The following is a 15,587-nucleotide window of genomic DNA, read 5'->3' on the forward strand; positions in this document are numbered from 1 at the left end:
TCAGCACCCATCAACTCGTCATTTACATCAGGTATAACTCCCAATGCAATCCCTCCCCCCTCCCCCCAAGCTCAGGAGTTTTAGACCAGTGTGGGCAACACAGTGAGACATCGTCTCTGCAGAAAATTTCAAAAATAATAATAATAAAGAAAAAAAGAAATTTTTTTTAAAAAGAACAATTTTTTCTGAGATTTTCCAGGGGCCCTCAAAATCCCAGTTATTAATAGTTTGAGGTCAAAATTTAGATTTTGATTTTGGGAAGTTTGTAGAAAATGTTAAAGTTTACAGACTTGTTTAAAATAGAATCACAGGTCACTGTGAAAAAATACTTAGTTATCATTTAATCAAAGTGGCAATTGAAAGACTTCAAAGGCAAAATACAGAAAACTGTAGCTGTAGAAAAAATCTTACCTCTTTTAATAGAGAATGCTATTTTTTTTAAGTAATCAAAGAGTTGATAAAGACAACATGAAACATAGAAAATTACTTTAATAATGACTGGTGAGGTGGGCACACCTGTAATCCCAGCACTTTGCGAGGCCCTGCAGGGGCGGATCACCCGAGGTCAGGAGTTCGAGACCAGCCTGGCCAACATGGTGAAACCCCATCTCTACTAAAAATACAAAAATTAACCGGGCATGGTGGTATGCGCCTGTAATCCCAGCTACTCCAGAGGCTGAGCCAGGAGAATTGCTTGAACCTTCTGGGAGGCAGAGCTTGCAGTGAGCCATGAGCACGTCACTGCACTCTGGCCTGGGTGACAGAGTGAGACTCTGTCTCAAAAAAAAATAGCAAATTACTTTGATAAGACAAAAAAAATCTTTGTTTTCTAGGCAGATTATTTAAAAGGTAAAGAAAACCTTTTACAATGTTTTACCAAGAATAGATCAATACTACAAGAAATCTTTGTCATTTTAACAGAGAAGACCAATTTTTAGTTTTGCATTAGTGTATAGTATTTTGATATTGAGTCATTTCAGACCCTTTATAATAAGTTCATTCAATGTTAGCCAACTTGACCACACAAGATTCTCTCTTCCCAATTTTCTATACCAATTTTTGTCCTTCATTCTCCTTTTACATTCTGAAAAATTTAAATAATCTCCAAACTAGAAAAAAATTCTTTCTTTAACAAACACACATTTTCATACCCCATACCTTTTCTTACCAAAAATACATCCTACTTTTCTTGTATACAAAGTTGTTCTCCCTATTATCTCTAGAAGTTTTAATTGCATATATTAATTAGAATTTTTCTTTTTCTTTTCATTTTTTTGAGACAGGGTCTCACTCTGTCACCCAGGCTGGAGTGCAGTGGTGCAGTCATGGCTCACTACAACCTTGAGCTCCCAGTTTCAAGCGATCTTCCCACCTCAGCCTCCTGAGTAGCTAGGACAATTAGTACATGCCACAAAGCCTGGATAATTTTTTTTAAATTTTGTAGATACAGGGTACCACTATACTGCTTAATTAAAATTCTTAACCCTTAGTAAACCTAATTTCTAGTGAAAACTAGGAAGTAAGCAATTGTGAACTGTCTGGCACATACTGTATAACACTCTGTAGATTGGCAAATTTATGAATATATAATTTCAAAATTTCCCATAGCGCTATTTTTCAATATTGCACAGGACATATTTACCAACAGACCCCACTTCTATAATCAGAAGCCAAAAGTTCATAAATTTAAACTTGTGTTTGGCAATTAATATTTTAGTATTTTATCTTATTTGTAAATGGCCTAGATACTCAATGAATATCCATAATTTAACTTAACAAAACTCTAAGGGTATATGTTACCAAAGAGATTTGGGAAACTGTTTTTCAGTAGATATATTATAAAACATAGTGTTTAGAGGTTTATTTATAAACTTATCCTGCTTACATTACTTAATTGATTGTTTTTAACAATTACATTTGGATTATTCATGAAAATTTCACGAGACAGTAGACAAATCTCAAGTTATTTTCTAGCCACAATCTCAAGTTATTTTCCTGTTAACTATTTTTATACCACACATGTTTTCAGGTTAAGCAAGCATCATGAAAGCAAAAATCAGCCTGGGTAATATAGTGAGAACTTGTCTCTACAAAATAAAAAATTAGCCAGGTATTTTGGCATGTGCCTGTAGTTCCAGCTACTTGGGAGGCTCTAGTGGGAGGATCGCTTGAGCCCAGCAGGAAGAGGCTGCAGCAAGCCAAGATTGAACCACTGCACTCCAGCCTGGGTGACAGTGAGAAACCCTGTCCCCAAAAAAAATTAAAAATATAAAAGCAAAAACCTAAAAGTTAATACAAGAGTTTTTGTTTTAATGATATGTTTGACATATATGAAGTAATAGGTAATATATTTTTACTTGTACTTTTTGTGCTTAGATTCAGTTTATGATTTTTATAATTTTAAATATTTGCTATAGAAAACATAAGCTCAGGCCAGGCTCAGTGGCTCACACTGTAATCCCCACACTTTGGGAGGCTGAGTAGCAGGAAGAATAAATAATATGAACAACCAATGCAGTAATATACCTGTGGTGAGGATGTAGAAGGGTGTAGGATAATAACCACAGCACCAGCCAAACTGATAACAAATGTCAAGTTGCCTTTTAGGTATGACAAAACCAAAAATTGCAAGTCATGCAGCCCAGGCATATGTTGGGAGAAAAGCTGAGTGTTGGGAGAAGCTGAGGCAGGGCTTGCATGTCTGACATAATGTAAAAGAGTCGTGGAATACGTCCGGGGTCCAGGATCTAAAGCTCCTTGTGGCCTTTACAAGCTGTGTGCTGAAGGGTGGAAGGCTACCCTGACGCACCATAATCTAAGCCTAGGGCATAAAATCGCTTGTGGCTTGGATAGAACCCAGGGCTTGTGGCTCTGGAATGTGTCTAGACTTGCTGGCTCCTTGCTCCTTGCTCTCCCAGGATTGATTGTATCTTGATTTAAAAGAATCTGCTCTCCATTATCTCAAGTAGTAGAGCAAATGCTAAACCATCACAGCTGTAAATCATGTGCTTAATGCAACACTCCCTTTTGACTCCCACATTCTCACCACCTGTTTCTTTGTTTGATCACCAATAAATAGTTTGGGCTTCCAAAGCTTGGGGTCTTCACAGCCTCCACATTCTGATGGCTCTCTGGACCCACTTTCTCTCTCAAACTGTCTTTTCTCATTCCTTTGACTCTGTTGGACTTTCTCACCCCACAACCTGGTGTTGTGTCTGATCACCCCAACTGGCATATACAACAGAAAAAGCTTTGACCTCTAACAACACCTGGAACCAACAATTCCTCCCCTCAGAATTTGCCTGCAATCTGTCAGGTTTTCAGAAGTGAGGGGTCTGCTGACCTGAAAGATCCAGGGCTAAAATCTGCCTCAACATGCTTTACTGTAAATGGTCAAACTTGAAGCCCCCCGGTCGAATCCTGCCAAGCCAACATTCCCAAATCCCATCCCTTGCCTTCTGATTTCATAAAACTTGCCCCAGACTCCAAAGTGGGGGACAGATTTGAGCCTGTCTTTTTGTTGCCAGTTCTACAATAAAGCCTTTCTTTTCTCAAAAGCTGGTGCCATAGTTATCAGCTTCTGTGAGCATCAAGCAGTGAGCCCATTTGCTCCATAACAGATCATAGCATATAGAGGTAATAACCACTGAGAAAGGAGAGAAAGTACAGAGCAGTGAGGATGCACAATGCATGAGTTAGTGAAGGGTGTTATTTTAAGCCTCTGCATCCACAAATGCACTCACCATCTCACAAGGTGAAAGCAGGGTGTTGGTCAGGCTATAGTTCTCAAATAGGACTTGAGGAAATTTTCCAAACCCATTCTGGTTGTTAGCAAAATTCAGTTTCTAGCAGCTAAAAGACGAAGTCCCCCAGTCCCCGGCTGGCAATCAAATGAGGGCCACTCTCAGCTCCTAGTCCTTCTGTAGTTTCTTGCTATATGACCCCCATAGACAATTTACAACATAGATGTTTGTTGTACATCTCTCTGATCTCCTCTTTTGTGACTAGCCAGGGAAAAGTTTCTGCTTTTAAAGGGCTCACCTGATTAGATGAGGCCCAGTGAGGACATTTTCCTGTTATTTTGTTGGATTTTTTGTTTGTTTGTTCGTTGTTTTTTGAGATAAGGTAATGCTATATTGCCCAGGCTGTTCTCACATTCCTGGGCTCAAGGGATCCTCCTACCTCAGCCTCCCAAGGAGCTGGGATGACAGGTGTACACCACCATGCCTGGCTATAAAAGACGGAATCAGTGTTACTGATTTCTCTTCACTATCTTAAAGTCAACTGATAGGGACCTTAAACACATCTGCAAAATCCCTTTTGCTATTGTGAAAAACAAAAATTGGACAAGTAAGGATATTAATTTGAATTTACTCAGGCTATTGCAATAGGTAGAGCATCCCGAATCCAAAGATTGGAGTATCTCAGCAGGTGATTTTGCCTTAGAGTTTCAGAGAGAATGGTAATCAAATTTCAGGTGAAGTGATTTACAGTAGAGTGTTTTTGCAAGCAGGGGTAGTATCAGTTGGTTAGCTGAACAGAAAGTGTTTTTCTCTGTGTTAGCTAGTTTTTCCAGGGAACAAACGATTCTAATTTCAGTAATCACGAGCCAAGAAACAAGAAGTTGAGGGTCTGTGTTTGGCCTTGTCAGCAAATTCATGCAAGACGGGAAAGGTCTCTGTTTGTCCCTGACACAGGTAAATGGTGGAGTTATCTTCAACTGTTATGGGAGAAATGAGAAAGAGTGGAAAGTGAGTCCTATCTAAGTCATATGAAGAAAGGCGGTTATTTGCGGTAAGTCCTTTCCTGGAATGCAAAGGTTGGAGGGATTTCTTAACTATTGCTGTTCTCAAAGAGCACACGACTCAGGTAAAGTTTAACATGGTCAGTCTTTGGTGAGAATAAACCTGGGTGGGACTAAGCAAGGGCTAAGAAACAGTCTCTTGAGAACTCTCGCTGGTGCCATTCCTGTAAAAATCAATTGAATTACCTATTGAGAGGTGGTTAAAAAAGCCAGCTGTTTCAAAGTCCTGGATGCCAAGCATCTTAAAGAAGATGCCTAAAATGAAAAAGAGAAATATTAATATGAAAAGCTGTATTAAAGTAATAGCCTCAGAAGTTGAACCTGAGGGTAACCAATCCAGTGGATTCCAAGAGGTTGGTAAAACTCATTGAGTTTCTTGAGGCTAAAATGTTGATGCTCTTGGTGACGTCCACAGTCTTAGCTACCTTTTATGTAAAGGCATGCATAACCAGTGTTTTGCCAAACTTCTTTACTGGTCCTGAGAGTCACTTGTCCAGAAAGAAATTCATACTGACCAGGTGCAGTGGCTCACGCCTATAATCCCAGCACTTTGGGAGGCAGAGGCGGGCAGATCACCTGAGGTCAGGAGTTTGAGACCAGCCTGATCAACATGACCAACCATGTCTCTACTAAAAAATACAAAATTAGTCAAGCGTGTTGGTGCATGCCTGTAATCCCAACTACTCGGGAGGCTGAGGCAGGAGAATCACTTTAACCCGGGAGGCAGAGGTTGCCGTGAGCCAAGATCGTGCCATTGCACTCCAGCCTAGGCAACAAGAGCGAAACTCCTTCTCAAAGAAAATAAATCCATATATGGTCTACTATGGTGATGAGTCCTGGAGTCCTTCAAGATTTATAGGAAGTCATTGGTCTTTAGCTCACAGAACTTCCTAAAATTCCAAAGAAAAAGACCCAGTGCAGCACCTGAAAAGGATTTAACTGGTCAAGTTTTAGTTCTTGGTGGTGCTGTATCACACAGAAGGGGGAAAATTTGGAAAGTTTTGTTTAGAGGGTTGTAGCCAGATATTGAAGAACACTGGAAGAATTGAGCATTGGGTAATTGTTGATAATTTGTGCAAGGTAACAGGATCCAGTCCAAATTACAGGCATGTACCCAAACTGATTTTTCCACAAAAAGTATATAAAGTTTGGGGAAGGAAGTAACTTAAATCTCTACCAGAGAAGATAGAGTTTGCATATCCATCAGTTACCTACAATTTACAAGGAGGGCAAATAACTCAAAGGCAATGAACAGGGCTAGAGTCTGATAACACTATTGCAACTCAGGACTAGAGTCAGAAAGATGGGGTATGGTGCTATAGTTTTCCACTGAAACAGAAAGTATCTCTCCAGTCACTCCTCTTTTAATCAAAGATGATCTTGAAGATTATCCTTGAATACAAAGATGGTCTCATTAGATTTGACCTGATTATTTACACAGGTGCTACAAAAATTGTAATGTACCGGAGTCCTCCTTAAATGTGCTTTGCTGAAAGAAGAAATGTCATATTAAACTTTTAAAAACTTTTTGAGCTAGAAAGCCAAGCCAAGAACTCACCATCAAATTTCACCTGTAATGCCTAAAAATTTGGGCGAATTCCTCACTTCTCAAAGTCCATGAAATATCCTAATGTTCACAGTCCTGCCAGGAAATGACAATCTTTACTCACTCTGTAAACCAGATAAGAGTCCAGTTTTCCTAGGTATGCTTTGTAAGCATTACCTCCATAAAATTAACCATAGTTCCTTAAAAGTGTCAGATCATATCTGATTAAGTAATCATTCTCAAATATGACATTTCAAGGAAGACATTTGTTGCATAACCAATGTTGGCAATTAAATCCTGTTAACAAGGAAGATGGACTCATTGAAATTGTAAAAATAACTATATTGCAATGAAAATAAAAATACTCAGTAAAGCCTAGATGTGGTGGCTTACACCTGTAATCCCAGCACTTTGGGAGGCAGAGGTGGGCAGCTCACTTGAGACCAGGAATTCAAGACCAGCCTGGCCAACATGGCGAAGCCCCATCTCTACTAAAAATTATTAGCCAGGCGTGGTGGTGTATACCTGTAGTCCCAGCTACTCGGGAGGCTGAGGCATGAGAATCACTTGAGCCTGGGAGGTGAAGGTTGCAGTGAGCTGAGATGGTGCCACCACACTCCAGCCTGAGTTAAGAGAGTGAGACTCTGTCTCCAAAAGAGAAAAAAATAATAATAATAATCAGTGACAGTTTCCAAAGTCTGGAGAAATCAGGCAAAGAGAGAAACATAAATATTTCATTTCTATTTACAAAAGTGTAATTTAATCAATTATTATGAGTGACAGATGGCTTATGAGGAGAGAGAAAGGCGTTCCTTATGTTCAGAAAATATAACATTAAACATCAACAATATTCCAAATGAAAGCCACAACTATCCATCAGCTTATCCAGTCCTATGTAAGTAATTCTTGTTCCACTTACTCTTGAGTTAGCAGTCTCAGAAATCTATCTACTTCTGAACCACAGTTCTGGAAATTCTGACTCAGTCCACCGGTATAAATTCAAAATTGTTTATGTAATGCCATCAGAACAGCCTGTGCCCAAGAGCACCTGGACACAGCACTCCTTTTTCATAGGGCTCTGAAACAGTCCATCTTTGTTGATTCACTCTGGCCACAGCTATTGCAAGTGCTTCACAGAAGCATCAGAGTAAAACAAAAAACTGTCTATAGATGACAAAAGGTCTTTCCCCTTCCCCTCCCCTCCCCTTTCTTTGACAGGGTCTCATTCTGTCACCCAGGCTAGAGTGCAGTGGCACAATCTCAGCTCACTGCAACCTCCACCTCCTGGGCTCAAGTCATCCATCTAACTCAGTCTCCTGCGTAGCTGGGACTATAGGCGCACACCACCAGGCCCAGCTAATTTTTTGTATTTTTTGTAGAGATGAGGTCTCACCATATTTCCCAGGCTGGTCTTGAACTCCTGGGCTCAAGCGATCCACCCACCTTGGCCTCCAAAAGTGCTGGGATTACATGCGTGAGCCACTGGGCCCGGCTGATGACAAAAGGCTTTAAATGGCTGGTAATAGTTATTACTAATAACTTTCCAAAGTAAAAGATCTGATGAGAGTTTATTATAAGAATAATGCAACTACCAAAGAAATGTTTCCATGGCATGCAAAATGAAATGTCAACCCAAAAAAGTTTTAGACAAAGTATCTATAAACATAATGATTAATCCTATTTTCAAAGAAGAGTAGATAATACATCTACATTTTGAAAATAAGTGAATGTAATCTTCACAGAGGGAAAAAAGATTCAAATATAACATATAATAATCCTGAGACACAATATACCATGGATATACTAAACATATAGTTAGACTACACTGAGAATATATCAGATTTATCAAGGAAAGAGACTCAGAAAATCTCGAGTAGATCCTAAACATCTGAATTTGATAAATCTTTATAGGTTAATGATAGTGAATCCCCAGTTGAAAACCTCTGGACGGCCGGGCGCAGTGGCTCAAGCCTGTAATCCCAGCACTTTGGGAGGCCGAGACGGGCGGATCACAAGGTCAGGAGATCGAGACTATCCTGGCTAACACGGTGAAACCCCGTCTCTACTTAAAAAAATACAAAAATCTAGCCTGGCATGGGGGTGGGCGCCTGTAATCCCAGCTACTCGGGAGGCTGAGGCGGGAGAATGGCGTAAACCCGGGAGGCGGAGCTTGCAGTGAGCTGAGATCCGGCCACTGCACTCCAGCCTGGGCGACAGAGCGAGATTCCGTCTCAAAAAAGAAAAAAAAAAAAGAAAACCTCTGGACAAGAGGATGCTAGATTCAAATTAAAGTTGTAACTAACAACATCTTTTAAAAATAACTCAAAATATGACCAGTGTTATACTTTTTTTTTTTTTTTGTCTAATATCTTGGCAAAACAGCACCAAGACTCTGATAAGTGGAAATACAACATGGATGGTGAGGACATTGACAAATCTCTATGAACTTCTTATATACGCACAATTTCTGAAGTATTTATATTAATAGCATTTTATGATCAAGACCATCCTGACTAACACCGTGAAACCATTTGTCTACTAAAAAATACCAAAAAATTAGCTGGGCATGGTGGCGGGCGCCTGTAGTCCCAGCTACTCGGGAGGCTGAGGCAGGAGAATGGCATGAACCTGGGAGGCAGAGCTTGCAGTGAGCCGAGATCATGCCACTGCACTCCAGCCTGGCCAACAGAGTGAGACTCCGTCTCAAAAAAAAAATATATATATATAGCATTTACTCATACAAATTTATCACCGCTTCTGGTTTGATAACTTTTCCCAAGGAACTCATCAGTTGTAACAAATTAAGCCCTTTTTATAAGATGACAAACAAATTCCTTGTGATTTTTCAGAGGCCTTCTGGAATATCAGTTTTAGGTGCAAAATATATTATTTAGGACTTTATGTTGGGAAGGCAAAATATCAAAAGTTGTCAAGAGGTTTGAACAGTTGATTAAATAGGATCGTGGGTTACTGGGAAATAACACTTGACTACCTAATCATGTGACAGCAAAATGACATTAAAGAATTTTAAAGGTGGGTCACAGTGGCTCACACCTGTAATCCCTACACTTTTGGAGGCCAATGCAAAAGGATCACTTGAGGCCAGGAATTTGAGACCAGCTTGGACAATATAGCAAGACCCCATCTCTACAGATTTTTTTAAAAATTAGTTGGGCATGGTTGTGCACACCTGCAGTCCCAGCTACTTGAGAGGCTGAGGCAGGAGGATGGCTTAAAGCCCAGGAATGTGAGGTGGCAGTGAACTATGATTGCATCACTGCACTCCGGCCTGGGCATCAGAGAGACCCTGTTTCTAAAACAATAAAATAAAATAGGCCGGGCGCAATGGCTCATGCCTGTAATCCCAGCACTTTGGGAGTCCAAGGCGGGCGGATCACGAGGTCAGGAGATGGAGACCATCCTGGCCAACATGGTGAAACCCCATCTCTACTAAATATACAAAAAAAAAAACCCCAAAAATTAGCTGGGTGTGGTGGCATCCCAGCTACTTTGGAGGCTGAGGCATGAAAATCACTTGAACCTGGGAGGGAGAGGTGGCAGTGAGCTGAGATCGCACCACTGCACTCCAGCCTGGCAACAGAGCGAGACTCCATCTCAAAAATAAAATAAAACAAAATAAAATAAATATTTAAAATATACATAGATGATAACACAATTGAAAAGGACCTTGGTTCTTCTTTCAAAAGTGGGTAGACTTTTCTCTTAAATAATTATCTTAAATAATCAAGGACATGATAAACTCAACATAAAGCACGGAAGATTATTTTGATAAAATACAGAATCTTTGTTCTGTAGATTACTCAGAAGGTAAGAAAAATCTCGTATAACTGAGACAGACCAGAGACCTCCTTTAGGGGCCGCTGCCCACTCTCCCTCTTCCCCCAGGCGTGGAAATATAAAAAAATTTTGTGTTACTTCAAGGGAAATTCTGGGCACCCTGCTAGCCTTGAGAAGTAAATGAGCAACCTGATAAGCAAGAAGGTAATAGCTTTAAACAATAGCCAAGGAAGTTAGAGCCACAAGATGTTTGGTGCCCTATGGAAACTAAAGATAATATATTAACATTTGTTCTTGAGTTGTTTTTCAGAAACCTGGACCCCCACCAAATAGAAAGTCCATCCTGCTGACATGTAGAACTCAGATAAGAGGGAACTGAGGACTGAACTCTAACCACTGTTCTTTGTTCTAAATTTCTTCTTGAGGGGCCTGGAGAGTCACACCCACAGGCTAGATCTTAACATTCTTTTCTCCTGACCCCAAGTTTTTAGACAAAGCTTTGCTTCCTTAACCAATTGCAAATCAAAGAATCTTGGAAACCACCTGTATTAGTCTTTTCTCACCCTGCTATAAAGAATTGCCCAAGACTGGGTAATTTATAAAGGAAATAGGTTTAATTGATGCACAGTTCCACAAGGCTGAGGAGGCCTCATGAAACTTACAATTATGGTGGAAGGGGATACAAACACATCCTTCTTCGCATGATGGCAGGAAAAAGAAGTGCTGAGCAAAGGGGGAAAAGTTCCTTATAAAACCATCAGATCGGCCATGCGTGGTCGCTCATGTCTGTAATCTCAACACTTTGGGAGGCTGACGTGGGCAGATCACCTGAGGTCAGCAGTTCAAGACCAGCCTGGCCAACATGCAAAATCCCATCTCTACTAAAAATACAAAAATATTAGCTGGGCATGGTGTTGTGCACCTGTAATCCCAGCTACTAGGGAGGCTGAGGCAGGACAATCACTTAAATCCGGGAGGCAGAGATTGCAGTGAACTGAGATCACGCCGTTGCATTCCAGCACCTGAGTGACAGGAGTGAAACATCATCTCAAAAAAAAAAACAAAAATCAGATCTCATGAAAACTCACTCACTATCGTGAGAACAGCATGAGGGGACCACGCGCATGATCTAATCACCTTCCACGAGGTCCCTCCCCCAACATATAGGGATTACAATTCAAGATGAGATTTGGATGGGGACACAGTGCCAGACCATATCACCACCTATGACCTCTAAGGCCATGCTTCAATATATCTTACCTTTTAAGGCCAAACTAATGTATAACCTCCACATATTGGTATACAATTTTGCCTGTAACTTCTGCTTTTCTGAAACTTACCCTTCCTTTAAAAATCCTTGGGTTTAGTCCAGTAAAGAAGTTGGGTCTTAAGTGTCAGCTGCCCAATTCTCCTTGCTTTGTGCCCTGCAAATAAACATCCTCTTTTTTCTCACTGCAAATCTTTGTATAGACTGGCTTCCCTGTACCAGGTGAGTGGATCCAGGTTTAGTTTGGTTTTACAAACATTTTACTAACACAGCCAAGTAATCCAAGAAGACTTTGTAAATTTTTTTTTTTTTTTTTTGAGATGGAGTCTTGCTCTGTTGCCCAGACGGGAGTGCGGTGGCGCAATCTTGGCTCACTGAAAACTCCACCTCCCGGGTTCAAGCAATTCTCCTGCCTCAGCCTCCTGAGTAGCTGGGACTACAGGTGCCCGCCACCACGCCCGGCTAATTTTTTGTATTTTAGTAGAGATGGGGTTTCACCGTGTTGCCCAGGCTGATCTCAAACTCCTGAGCTCAGACAATCTGCCCATCTCGGCCTCCCAAAGAGCTAGGATTACAGGCGTGAGCCACTACGCCCAGCCAACTTTGTAGTTTTAACAGACAGAAAACCAAATTCAAGTTCTATGTAAGTATTATATTTTATACTAAGCCTTTTTCTAATAATCTTATAAATAAATTCATCAAATGTAGCCAGCTTTGACCACCACAAAATTTCCTTTCTGGGAATCTTCCATGACCTTCTATATCCATTCAGATTTTTTCCTATACTTTATGTCTTCTCATTCTGGAACAAAGTCATTTGACTTCAGCACAAAACTACTTACAAAACTACCTTTTTTCCTTAACAAAAATCCATCCCCATATACTTTGCATAGAAAGTTGTTTTTCTCTGCCTCTATTTGCTCCTAGTAGAGTCTCATTCACATACATTGATTATAACTTGTAACGACAGGACTTACGTTTTACACGGAAAACTAGTAGGTAAATAATTGCAGCTGTTTTTGTAACACATCAGCATTTTTAGCAGACCAGCAAAGCTTATACATCTTACAACTTTATAGTGATACAAATCCCTAACTCACAAAAATGAGTATATTAACAGATCCAAGTATATAGCCTCTCAGTATTATATCAAAATAAGAGGCAAAAAATGTTAAAAATATATAAACACAGCCATAAAAAAAGAATGAAATCATGTCCTTTGCAGGAACATGGATGCAGCTGGAGGCCATTATCCTAAGCAAATTTTGCAGGAATATGAAATCAAATACCACATGTTCTCATTTATAATTCAGAGCTAAGCATTGGGTAGCTGTGGACATAAAAAAGGGAAGAGCTCGGTGCAGTGGCTCACGCTATAATCCCAGCACTTTGGGAGGCCGAAGGTGAGGGGTGGTGGATCACGAGGTCAGGAGTTCAAGACCAGCCTGGCCAACACGGTGAAACCCCATCTCTACTAAAAATACAAAAATTAGCCGGGCGTGGTGGCGTGTGCCTCTAGTCCCAGCTACTTGGGAGGCTGAGGCAGGAGAATTGCTTGAAACCGGAAGGCAGAGATTGTGGTGAGCCAAGATCATGCCATTACACTCCAGACTGGGCAACAGAGCGAGACTTGTCTAAAAAAAACACAAAAAATGAGAACAATAGACACTGGGACTACCAGAAGGGAGAGAGAGGGAGGAGAGAAAAGGCTGAAAAACTACGTATGAGGTCCTATGCTCCCCACCTTGGTGATGGGATCATTTGTACCCCAAACCTTAGTGTCCCACAATATACCCATTTAACAAACCCACACATGTACACCCTGAATCAAAAATAACAGTTGAAATTTTATATATATATATAAACTTAAAGTTATACTTTTAATGTTTCAGTAGCTTATCTTAGAAATGAGCTTGGCCGGGCTTGGGGGCTCACCCCTGTAATCCCAGCACTGTGGGAGGCCAAGGCAGGAGGATCACCTGAGGTCAAGAGTTCAAGACCATCCTGGCCAACATGATGAAAACCTGTCTCTACTAAAAATACAAAAAATTAGTCAGGTGTGGTGGCATGTGCCTGTGGTCCCAGCTACTGGGAAGGCTGAGGCAGGAGAATCACTTGAACCCAGGAGACAGAGGTTGCAGTGAGGTGAGATCGTGCTACTGCACTCCTGCCTGGGATACAAGTGTGAAACTCCATCTCAAAAAAAAAAAAGAAAGAAAAAAGAAAAAGAAAGAAATGATCTTAATATTTTGTGAATATCCATTAACTAATTCAGTTTAGCATCAACTCAAGATTTTTAGTTACCAAAAGATCTTAGAAACTATTTCTGAACTGACATACTACCAAATATAATCACTGCTGAAATAAGGTTTGCCAGAATAATGATTTAATTTGATTAAACACAAATTTACAATTTTCATAATCTTAAACCTCTAGTAGATTATAATGCTAGCTTATTTTTTTCTTTATTATCTCTTTAAAATCCAGATCCTGCACAATGTGCTAGCTTATTTGATCTGTAAACCTGTATAGGTTTAGGAAAAGCATACTCAATTAGAATAAAAATGTATGCCTGTATTATACTTAATATAGATAACCAGAAGACATGCTGTTTTTATTAAATCCACAATATTAAATAGCCTCATCTGCCAAATATTCACATAAATAATGTGAACTTAAATTCTTAAACCATTTAAATTAGTCTCTATGAAAGTACATTTTTATAGCCCATTGAAATTATTGGAAAGTCAATCCCCTAAATTTCTGGCAATTTCAAGAATTATATAAACCTTATTTATCTCTAAATCTGAATAGAACGCTTTTAAGATATTTTATCATCTAATTTGATAATACTGGGAGTCACAGGACACAGAGGACACAGACAAATGCCTAGACAAATAGGGGTGGGTCCCCGGTGAAACCCCACCTCCAAGTCAAGGACAGTTTAAAGCCTGAAAGCCAAGCTACAAGTCAAATCTCTCAGCTGAACTGAGAACCTGTCTTCTTATTTGGCACACTTTCCTCTGATTGATCCCCACCCTTTACCTATTTTACATTTATCTACCGTTTCCTAATTGGTTTTCTCCACTGTCATGCCCACCTTTGAGTGGTGTCTTCGTTTTAACCTTTTTTACATACTCACAAACCAATCAGCATGCACTCCCCATTCTAAGCCCATAAAAAGCCCAGGACCCAGCCACACTGGGAGAGAAAAACCACCCGACTGCGGGGGTGGGGGACCACGCTCCAGCCCCTGCGTCCCCTCTCTGCTGATAACTGTTCCATGGCTCTATCGCCCAGGCCAGAGTGTAGTGGTGCAATCTTGGCTCACCGCAACCTCAGCCTCCCAGATTCAAGTGATGCCTCAGCCACAAGAGTAGCTGGGATTTCAGATGCTTACCACCATGACTGGGTAATTTTTGTATTTTTAGTAGAGACAGGGTTTCACCATGTTGGCCAAGCTGGTCTCAAACTCCTGACCTCAAGTGATCTACCCACCTCAGCCTCCCAAAGTGCTGGGATTACAGGCCTGAGCCACTGTACACCACCACTGATCTGCTCTTGGTCTCTAATAATTTTGCCTTTTCCTGGGTGTCATATGATAGAATCATACAGTATTCCATTGTACAGATGTATCACAGTTTGTTTATTCATTCACCCATTGAAAAACATTTCACTTGTTTCCAAGTTTCAGCAATTATGAATAATGTTGCTATAATCATTCATGCACAGGATTTGTGTGAACGTAAGTTTTCAGTTCTCTTGAGTAAACACCTATAAGCCAAATTGCTGAGTCATTTAAGTGTACGTTTAACTTTATAAGAAACTGAACAATGTTCAGAGTAGCTGTGTGATATTATATAATAATGTATGATAAGTTACTTTGCATCCTTGTCAGCACTTGGTATTGTCAGTTTTTTGTTTGGCCATTCTAATAGGTATGTAAGAACATATTATTGTGATTTTTAATTTGCATTTGCCTAATGACTAATGCCGTTGACCATCTTTTCCCATACTTATTTGTCATCTGCATCTCCTTTGGGGAGGAATCTGTTCAAAACCTTTGCCTTTTATTTATTTATTTAGAGACAGAGTCTCTGTTGCCCAGGCTGGAGTGCAGTGACATAATCATGGCTCACTGCAGCTTCAACCTCCTGGGCTCAAGCAATCCT

Source organism: Mandrillus leucophaeus, unplaced genomic scaffold, assembly GCF_000951045.1.
Source record: "Mandrillus leucophaeus isolate KB7577 unplaced genomic scaffold, Mleu.le_1.0 Scaffold413, whole genome shotgun sequence".
Lineage (NCBI taxonomy): Eukaryota > Metazoa > Chordata > Mammalia > Primates > Cercopithecidae > Mandrillus > Mandrillus leucophaeus.